The sequence below is a fragment of the Diachasma alloeum genome, unplaced genomic scaffold (genome assembly GCF_001412515.2).
Source record: "Diachasma alloeum isolate Michigan unplaced genomic scaffold, Dall2.0 Dall_scaffold_01217, whole genome shotgun sequence".
NCBI lineage: Eukaryota > Metazoa > Arthropoda > Insecta > Hymenoptera > Braconidae > Diachasma > Diachasma alloeum.
The window spans coordinates 10856-21710 of NW_021681326.1; positions in this window are offsets into that span (position 1 = coordinate 10856).

Consider the following 10855-nt stretch of genomic DNA (forward strand, 5'->3'; position numbering starts at 1 on the left):
TATCGCTTTGCAAATGTTTCCGTTCTCTTTCTCAGCTCATTTTGCGTAAGATAACTCCCTGAAATTCAGGTTTTTTCCGGCTGATCTCTTTTCAGAGAACCATTGAAGATATTGATTTGCAAATGATTTCATTCGCTTTATCAGTTCATTTAACGTAGGATGAACCTTGAAAGTCAGGTTTGTTTCGGCAGATTTATTTTGGGAGAACCATATAAAATATCGCTTTGCAAATGATTCCATTCGCTTTCTCAGCTCATGTACCCCATGAAAGTCAGACTTTGTCAGACAGACCTTTTGTGGAAGAACCATTGAAGATAATACTTTGCAAATGATTTGATTCTCTTTCTCAGTTCATTTTACGTAGGATGACACCATGAAAGTCACGTTTTTTACGGCACACCTCTTTTATGAGAACCACTGGAGATATCGCTTTGCAAATGATTTCATTTGCTTTCTCAGCTAATTATACCCAGTGAAAGTCACACTTTTTCAGGCAGACCTTCTTGGGAAGGTCGGATTCATTGGAGATATCGCATTGCAAATGATTACATTGGATTTCTCAGCTCATTCTACGTAGGAAGAGCACATGAAAGTCATGTGTTTTCCGGCAGATCTTTTGTGGGAGAATCTTTGGCGATATCGCTTTGCAAATGTTTCCGTTCTGTTTCTCAGCTCATTTTACGTATGATGACTCCCTGTAATTCACGTTTTTTCCGGCTGATCTCTAGGCTTTGGAAATTTGCCAATCGCTTTCTCAGGTCATTTGACGCAAGATTACACCCTGAAATTCTGGTTTTTTCGGGCAGACTTCATTTGGGAGATAACCATTGGAGATATGGGATATCTCTTTTCAAATGATTTCAATCACTCTCTCAGTTCATTTTATGTGGCAAAACCTCCGGAAATTCAGTTTTTTTCCGGCAGTCGTTGGGAAGAACCATTGAAGATAATGCTTTGCAAATGTTGTCATTCGCTTTCTCAGTTCATTGTACGTAGGATGACGCCATGAAAGTCAGGCTTTTTCAGGCAGATCTTCTTTGGAAGAACCATTGGAAGTCGGTAAGAGTGCCCTGTGCGTATCTGGGAGACCCGGGTTCGATTCCCGGCTAGATGAAGCGGAAAGTAGTTCCATTGGAGATACCGCTTTGCAATTGATTTCGTTCGATTTCTCAGCCCATTTTACGTAGGATGACCATGAGGTCATCATGAAAGTCATTTTTTTTCGGCAGATTTCTTTTGGGAGAACCATTGGAGATATCGCTTTGCAAATGTTTCCGATCTCTTTCTCAGCTCATTTTACGTAAGATGACTCCCTGTAATTCAGGTTTTTTCCGGCTGATGTCTTTTCAGAGAACCATTGAAGATATTGATTTGAAAATGATTACATACGCGCTTCATGATGAGCTGTCTCAGCTTACTTTACGTAGGATGAACCCCAGAAAGTCAGGTTTTTTCCGGCAGACCTCTTTTGGGAGAACCATTGGAGATATCATTTGCAAATGATTTCATTCGGTGTATCAGTTCATTTTACGTCGGATGAACCCTAGAAAGTCAGGTTTTTTTCGGCAGATTTCTTTTGGGAGAACCCCATATGAAATATCGCTTTGCAAATGATTCCATTCGCTTTCTCAGCTCATGTTACCCCATGAAAGTCAGACTTTATCAGGCAGACCTTTTTTGGAAGAACCATTGCAGATAATACTTTGCAAATGATTTCATTCGCTTTCGCAGTTCATTTTACGTAGGATGACCCCATGAAAGTCACGTTTTTTACGGCATATCTCTTTTGAGAGAACCATTGAGGATATCTTCAATATTGATTTGCAAATGATTTCATATGCTGTCTCAGTTCATTTTACGTACGATGAACCCTTGTAAATCAGTTTTTGTCCGGCGGAACTCTTTTGTTAGAACCATTGGAGATATCGCGTTGCAAATGATTTCGTTGGATTTCTTAGCTCATTCTAGATAGGATGAGCCCCTGATATCCGGTTTTTTCCGCCAGATCTCTTTTGGGATAACCATTGAAGACATATGCAAATGATTTCATTCGCTTTCTCAGCTCATTTTACGTAGGATGAAGCCGTGAATGTAAGATTTCTGTCGGAAGTCTTCTTTTGGGTGAAACATGGGAGATATGGTTTTGGAAATTATCCCAATCGCTTTCTCAGGTCATTTTACGCAAGATTACACCCTGAAATTCTGGTTTTTTCGGGCAGACTTCATTTGGGAGATAACCATTGGAGATATGGGATATCTCTTTTCAAATGATTTCAATCACTCTCTCAGTTCATTTTATGTGGCAAAACCTCCGGAAATTCAGTTTTTTTCCGGCAGTCGTTGGGAAGAACCATTGAAGATAATGCTTTGCAAATGTTGTCATTCGCTTTCTCAGTTCATTGTACGTAGGATGACGCCATGAAAGTCAGGCTTTTTCAGGCAGACCTTTTTTGGAAGAACCATTGAAGATAATACTTTTCGAATGATTTCATTTGCTTTCTCAGCTCATTTTACCTCGTGAAAGTCACACTTTTTCAGGTAGATCTTCTTGGGAAGGTCGGATTCATTGGAGATATATCATTGCAAATGATTTCGTTGGATTTCTCAGCTCATTCAGAAATTCAGTTTTCTTCCCGCAGATCTTCTTTGGAAGTACCATTCTCTAAAGTCAGGCTTTTTCAGGCAGACCTTCTTTGGAAGAACCATTGAAGATGTCGCATTGCAAATGATTTCCTTCGATTTCTCAGCTCATTCTAGGTAAGAAGAGCCCCTGAATGTCATGTTTTTTTCTGCAGATCTTTTTTGGGAGAACCTTTGGCGATATCGCTTTTCAAATGATTCCATTCGCTTTCTCAACTCATTTGACGTAAGATGACTCCCTGAAATTCAGTTTTTTTCCGGCAGACCTTCTTTGGAAGTACCATTGGAGACACCCCGTTGCATTCACCCCGTTGAATGATTTCCCTCGATTTCTCAGCTCATGCTATGTGGCATGACCTCCTGAAAGTGAGGAGTGGGTTTTTTCCCGCCGATCTCTTTTGAGAGAACCATTGAAGATATCTTCAATATTGATTTGCAAATGATTTCATATGCTGACTCAGTTCACTTTACGTACGATGACCGTATGAAGGTCAGGCAGGCTTTTTCAGGCAGACCTTCTTTGGAAGAACCATTCAAGATAATGCTTTGCAAATGATTTCTTTCGCTTTCTCAGCTCATTTTACGTAGGATGAAGCCGTGAAAGTCAGATTTCTTTCGGCCGTCTTCTTTTGGGTGAAACATGGGAGATATCGCTTTGGAAATTATCCCAATCGCTAAAATTCAGGTTTTTTCTGGCAGATGTCATTTGGGAGATAACCATTGCATATCCCGTTGCAAATCCTTTCATTCCCTCTCTCATTTCAGTTTATGTGGCATGACCTCCGGAAATTCCTACGCTTGGTAACGCGTGTTCTGAATAGCTGGATTGAATACATAGCTGGATTGAATATCGTCGTAGTGTTCTGATCGTAGTGTTCTGATCGTCAGTTTTTTTCCGGCAGACCTCCATTGTAAGAACCATTCAAGATAACGCTTTGAAAATGTTTTCATTCGCTTTCTCAGTTTATTTTACGTAGGATGACCCAATGAAAGTAAGGCTTTTTCAGCCAGACCTACTTTGGAAGAACCATTAATTGGAGATATGGCATTGCAAATGATTTCGTTGGATTTCTTAGCTCATTCTAGGTAGGAAGAGCCCCTGAAGTCAGGTTTCTTTCCGGCAGACTTATTTTGGAACAACCAAAAAATTCCGCCTGAGCTCATTTTACGTCGGATAACGCCATGAAAGTCAGGCTTTTTCATGCAGACCTTCTTTGGAAGAACCATTGGAGATCTGGCATTGCAAATGATTTCCTTCGATTTCTCAGCTAATTCTAGGTAGGAAGAGCCTTTGCAAGTCATTTTTTTTCCCGCAGTTCTTTTTTGGGAGAACCTTTGGCGATAACGCATCGCAAATAATTTCATTCGCTTTCTCAGTACATTTTACTTAGGATAGTAAATAGCGTGCGGTAGTAAATTGACCAGTTCGTATTTATTGACAATTTTGGAGAGAAAGTTGTCTTTCGTTACACTGTAATCATCTATCCAGGGCCAATATCAACGTCAGCGGCCAACGACTCCTTTTTTCTGCGTAGTCTCTCACACGATTTACCTCCGATAATATCGCTTTTGTACCCATAGAAGATTACAATAGCATCAGCTTTGAAATACTCACGAATGTACTTTGCGTTTATCTCCAATATTTCCAAGTAAGTGTTTCCATGGGGCCAGCAAACTTGTCTTAACAGCCACCCACCATCAATAACAAATTGTCAGTGTTGCAATAACGATTGCAACGAAAAAAAAAAAATTTAATTTAATTTTTTGAGAGAAAAAAAAAATGAGACCCGCCTAAAGGAGGTTAGGCCTTGTTTGAGGTGAATTTGAGAGTGAATTTCTGTGGTTCCCGGTAGCTTAGTCGGTAAGAGTGCCCGGCGTGTTCTGAATAGCTGGATTGAATACATAGCTGGATTGAATATCGTCGTTCTGATTTTTTACTCTGCCTCCAACCATTCTCGTCGAAAAGGCTTAATGGAAACGTTAGTTAATGGAAAAAATAGTTCGAATGTAAGAGCTCTTTTTGTCAAGTTTGAGTTACCGGTCAAACCCGCCGCAATTTTTTTAAATAGTAGGTGTGTGTCCACCTTACCTGTCGAACCATCAAGATTAGAATTGATGGCACTGGCAGCGGATGCAAGGTTTTTTATTTTGAATGATTGAGAACTTATTGCCTGCCCTGGATTTTTACCTACGATTGTTGTCATGGATTTCAGGGCTCTTTCAATCGCTTGGTGACAATTGATGGCTGGGCCCATCCAATTACACCGGTAGAAAGTGTTACCAATGAACTGCGAGGATAAAAGGGAACATGGGAGTCGAACCAGAACAAAAGCTTCTCAATATCTTGTCTATCTCGTTGTATTCTGCTTGACCTGAGGTCGATATGTTGCTCACTATTGGAGGATGTCCTTATATCGCAATATTCTTCGAGGGACTCCATTATCATAACGGCAGATGGCATACTGAGCAAGTATCGATTCACAACGCTCGGCGTTACTCCTTTCACATGCTTCAAATCAGTCATGCTTCAGTCTGTTCGATTACTAGATCTCTCGAGAATCCTGCCCATGCTTTGTCCGATCGGCGAATGGTGAAGTATCCACCTTTCGTAAATGTCACATATTCCTCATGATCCATATATAATTCCTAATTAACCATCTCTTGAAGATGAATGTGAGCTGTTTTTGCATAGGCGTGATGCCCAGTGGCATGAAAAAGTGGGATGGCACTGATTGCAAGTGCAAGTCCCGGTCTCCCAATCTCTCTGCCTCAAGAATTTTCAATAGAACCAAAACAAACTTGAAATATTTTACCTGCAATTTACCTGTCGGCCCACTACTCTGGAGGATTCTAAGTTTATCTCCCAAAGCTTGCGTCGTTTCTATAATATTCGGCTCAGTTTTACAATCACCTCTCGTTCTTGATTCCCACTCATTAAAAAATCAAGGGTTCTCTTCCAGAATGACGGCTGATAAAAATATCATCGCCATACTTTACTTTTAATTTTTTGAAAAAAATTCGATCACTCATCGTGTTTTTTCCCATTTCATCCCCTTAGTTCTTTTAATCCAAATTTCAGTGAATTAGTATTTTCTATATAATTGGTAACTTTCCGGAACGGTTCCTCATTCTGTGAATTATCACAGGTTCCTCACGAGTCACAGGGTGAAAAAATGAATTATAACAGGCTTTATGATAGGCGGCTTCTGCCGTTACATGTAAAGGAAGACTCCAATCAACTCATGGACTGTTGACGCTCTTCATTATCGCAAAATTCCGCTATTTTAAGGAATTGATCCCTCAACAGTGGGTCTTGACCCCTCCTTACATCTTTGAGCGTTTAGCTTATTTCCACAAATTATGCAAAGAACTTTAAAATTGAAATTACTAGTTCTGATCGTATTATCGATGGGTATGTCACAAGCGACAAATTCTGCCTGTCCCGTGGACGAGGATGATGACTCCGCACTCTCCGTCCATCTCCTTTTTCTTGATGGTGGTTTGGCAGCTTAGGCTGAATATCGCTTTCTACAAACCTCGTGAAGTTTCACGGACCCTCCACTTTCCCAGGATTGCCAAAAGCGATCTTCTCTCAGTTTACTCTTCTTTGTGAATATGTTTAATTGTGCCTCTTTCAGTTCAGTAATGTGCTCCGATTTTAACATCTCCTTGGAGCCAAATACTGCAGACAACATCGCTATACGTTCTGAAACCGTGATTGAAGTCACCCAGAAAACGCTGTGCAGATTATCCGCACACTTATGCGGATAATCCGCATAGTTATGCGGGATTCACACATGAGCTGAAGTCACTCTCTTATGTGCAAATCATGCGTAAATAGTGCCTGAATCATGCATAGTTATGCGGATTACGAATGAAATAAAAATCCTAAATATAATAATAAATAATGAGAGGAAGGAGGGCAAAGTGGAACAGCTATGTTTTTTGCATTGTTTTTTCTACTTTTTCCATCGCGTTGAGAATAACTGAGGTACTATTGTACCTACTTTGTACTACTTAGTCTCAGCCTCCCCTATTACACACGAGAAAATTTAATAGAAAATCCTAGTGAATTCGCTAGAAAATGCTATTTTATTCCTATTTAATTTTCTGTAAGTTTTTTGCCGTTTCTACTGACATATTTAATAGAAAATATTATATAGAAAAAGTCAATAGAATTTCATTTTTCTATAAAACTTATTCTGTTTAGATATGTTTTATAAAATTTTCTCGGCTCAAATTTTATCATTTTTTATTCATTCTATTTTTATTTTCTTCCCTTCAAAAAAATCAAATGAAAAAAACTTAGAAAATTTGAGCTGATGAAATTCTATAGGAAATCAATTTCTATTTACTTTTTCTATCGAATATTTCCTATGGTTAGGATTTTCTATTGAATTTTTGTATACGTTATTAAAACTAATGGAATCGGAAGGAGTTAATCAAAAATACTTGTCAATTTTCAATCGAGCTCATGCGGTAACGCTGATTGCAATCTTATTTGGGGAGAACACTGAAAGAAAAAACTACTTTCGACAAGGGAGACTCACTTGACACAAGAAAATATTCTCTTGTCGATTCAAAAAATCATGAAATCTCCTGATGAATAATTTTTTTGTCACATTCAGAGGTAAACATCTTGCAACAAGATAAGATCTCTCATTCAAAAGTAGTAATGTCTCTCAGTGAATAAGACGAATTAAATAAATGATAAAATATCATCAAATGATCCTCTATAGAAAAACCCCTCAGATGGCTGTATCTTTGATACAGCCTTAAGTTTGCGTGGATACGTGCAGCATGGTCTTTCCTTGCCTTCACCAAACAATAAACGATCAACGTGTTTTATTTACAATGAAATAGTCACATACATACACCCTTGATTCGTCAAGGGTAAGCTAAGGTTTGATCCGTCGTCTGAGACGGATTCATAATTCTTTTTCTTTCAAAAATTTTTTTAAAGAATGTTGTTTTTCTGAATGTTGTTTAAGACTTTACTTTAGAAATTCCTCGATTATTTTGGAAAACTCAAATTTTATTCAAATTTCCAGAACACCTGAGAATTTTATTCAATTTTTTAGAAATTCCGGGAATTTTTTCAGAGTTTCTTTTCTAGAGAAAAAATTCTAAAGAATTCTAAGAGAATTAGAATTTAGAGAGAAAAAATTTCCGCTTCACCCAGCCGGGAATCGAACCCGGGTCTCCCAGATAATTCACTTAAAATTTCCAGAAACTCCCGGATTTTTCTCAAAATTTCTAGAATCTTCTTGCATTTCCTTGAATTTTCTAGAAATTCCTTAAATTTTCTCGAAATTTTTGAAAACTCCTTGCATTCCCTAAAATTTTCTAAGAATCTCGAAATTTCCTCGAAACTTCTCGAAGCTTCTCAATTCCCTCATAATTTTTAGAAACTCCTAGAATTCCAACGAAATTTCTAGAAACTCCCTGAAGTCCCTTGAATTTTCTAGAAAAATCTAGACCTGTAAGCTCAATTTCACAAAAAGACTCCTCATAACGAAAACAGACATATCCTCATCAAAATTTCGCCCTTATGTGTAAATCTTGCCAAATTTGTGCGGAAAGTACGCATAGATGTGCAGATAATCCGCATAAAAATTGTGTATTTCATGCATAGCTATGCGGATAACTTGATTAACTTCCCGGATTAACTTGCCCTGTAATGAGTTCAAAGTACATTTATTTGATAAAAATTTTTGTTCTCTCGATGAATACAGTAGTGGTCTCTCGCTTATTGTTGTACTTCTGACAGCCATTCCACATTCTGTTTTTTTTTCTTCTAATTACATTCTGTATCCTCAATGTGCTTAATTGTGCGGGAAAAAAAGGTACAAAATATGTGCTGATCTCTAACTTGCAATTTGGAGCAAGAAGTTTCATCCATTACTGACCGACACAAAACAATTGGATAGTGTAAATAATCCTTGGGGTAATTACCAATTACCTTGATGATTTGATGAATCCGCCTTATAAAGATTCTATGATGCACTCACTGCTCACAAATATTGAAAACTACACTCATTCGATTTCCATTAACAAATACAACCAGGTAAAATGCATGGTGGATCAGGCAGCAAACAGTGACGCGTGCCGGGTCGCGTGCGAACGACGTGAACGTATGTAGGATTTCTCTCAGCAGGGGTTCTCCGAGGGAGCGAGGCTTTAGGTTAGAATTATAAAAACGCGTATATCTTGTTATCTATGGGAGCTAGAAAAAAATTTGCTCAACGAAATTTATTATAAATTTAATATTATAAATAATTAAAAAAGAAAATTAAAAATTCATAGATTGGATTCCAAGTTAGGACTATGTTTGTAAGTGAAAATTTTACTAACAATCAATTTTAAATAGGGGAGGAAAATTAGAAATTACAATTTTAGGTGATTTATATTTATTTTCAATTTGAAAAAAAATCACATTATCATTTTTTGTGCATTTTTTCATTTTTTTTTCTCATCGCATTTTTCTGGGGCTCTAGGGGATGAACGGTTAATAGGGAACGGGAATAGGGGTGAAAACTTCCCATATATATATATTTTTTGTAGAGAATTTCAAGCTCAACTTTCTATACCACATTTTGGCCATATCTCGCATACTTTTTGAGTTATTTGGAAGAAACCTCATTTTGGGGTATTTTTTATTTTTTTCCACCCCTATCTAAGGGGTTGAAACTTTCATACTTCCCCCACTGGTTCATACCATCAAAACTCATCTCTTTATCAAAAAAGCAACCCCCTAAAACATGCATTCTTTTTGGATTTCGCTTGGACTAATTGTTCTGTGATATTCACGTCCACTCCATTATTTTAGGAAGTTTTAATACTCAATAACCGGAAGGGAAAAGTCAATAATATTTCCAAGGACATTTTCGGAGTGAAACTCTACTGCTGCACTGTAATCAAAGCGTAAAGTGTCGAGCACAATAAATTTTCTCGTAAAGCACTAGAATATTTGCCCCTCCGACATCGGAAACTTCGGCATCGGCATAGTCAATTGTTCCCCGTACTAATTCACAGTTATATTCTTATTAAAGATTGATAAATTCGTCTGGAACGACCTCTGCCAATGTAATGTAATGAGGGATGCTAACATGAAAAAACATGACTACCTTGAAATTAAGCCACTCGTCATTGGATATCACCTCACTCCGCCAAACACTTGCAAACGTTTCTCAAACATCGAGACGTCACTGCCATCCCATCCGCCCCCGGCTGAAAACCCCCGACCTCGTACGGAGACGAACGAAGTTCGACGATGAATAGAAAACATTCCAGTATTGGTACTAGAAACATTCACCGACAAAACAATCAAATATCGTACGATACACATGGAAAAAAGTCCTGCCTGATGAGTATGAGTCTTGAAGGCAAGGTGTGATGATTACACACCTTGCCTTCGGGTCGGCCTGTAACTCTCACGCTCGTCAAACAACTACTTTTATTTACTTGTATCGTAATAAACTGTTATCCGCTGCATTTTCAATAAATTCTCAAAAAACTTTGATGCATAATTTATAATTTATGCCAAAGAATTGTTATAGGGAAAATTCCAATATAATAAATTATAACGAACATGTGGGGATGTTCGTTAGCAACACTAAAAACGATCTGGAAACAGCGAGACTCCTACAACGTTGAATTAAAATCCGTGAGTAAGAATCCTAGAGCGAGAGAGTGAGAGTCCCTCATCTACTTCCGAGTGGCTTATTTCCGGTTAAAGTTATCCGTTCCGTTTATTGATAAAGAATAGTAATTACGCGTCTTTGAGGGCCCAGAAAAATTATAATTGAAGGTCCCGTGTATGGGGCTCGTGTTAGGCCACATAAAAAGAACCGGATGACTCTATAATTTTAGCCCTTCTTCACGATAATTTTTCTGGGCCCTCAAAGACGCGTAATTACTATTCTTTATCAATAAACGTTGAATTAAAATCCGTGAGTAAGAATCCTAGAGCGAGAGAGTGAGAGTCCCATATCTACTTCCGAGTGGCTTATTTCCGGTTAGAGTTATCGGTTCCGTTTATTGATAAAGAATAGTAATTACGCGTCTTTGAGGGCCCAGAAAAATTATCGTGAAGAAGGGCCAAAATTATAGAGTCATCCGGTTCTTTTTATGTGGCCTAACACGAGCCCCATACACGGGACCTTCAATTATAATTTTTCTGGGCCCTCAAAGACGCGTAATTACTATTCTTTAT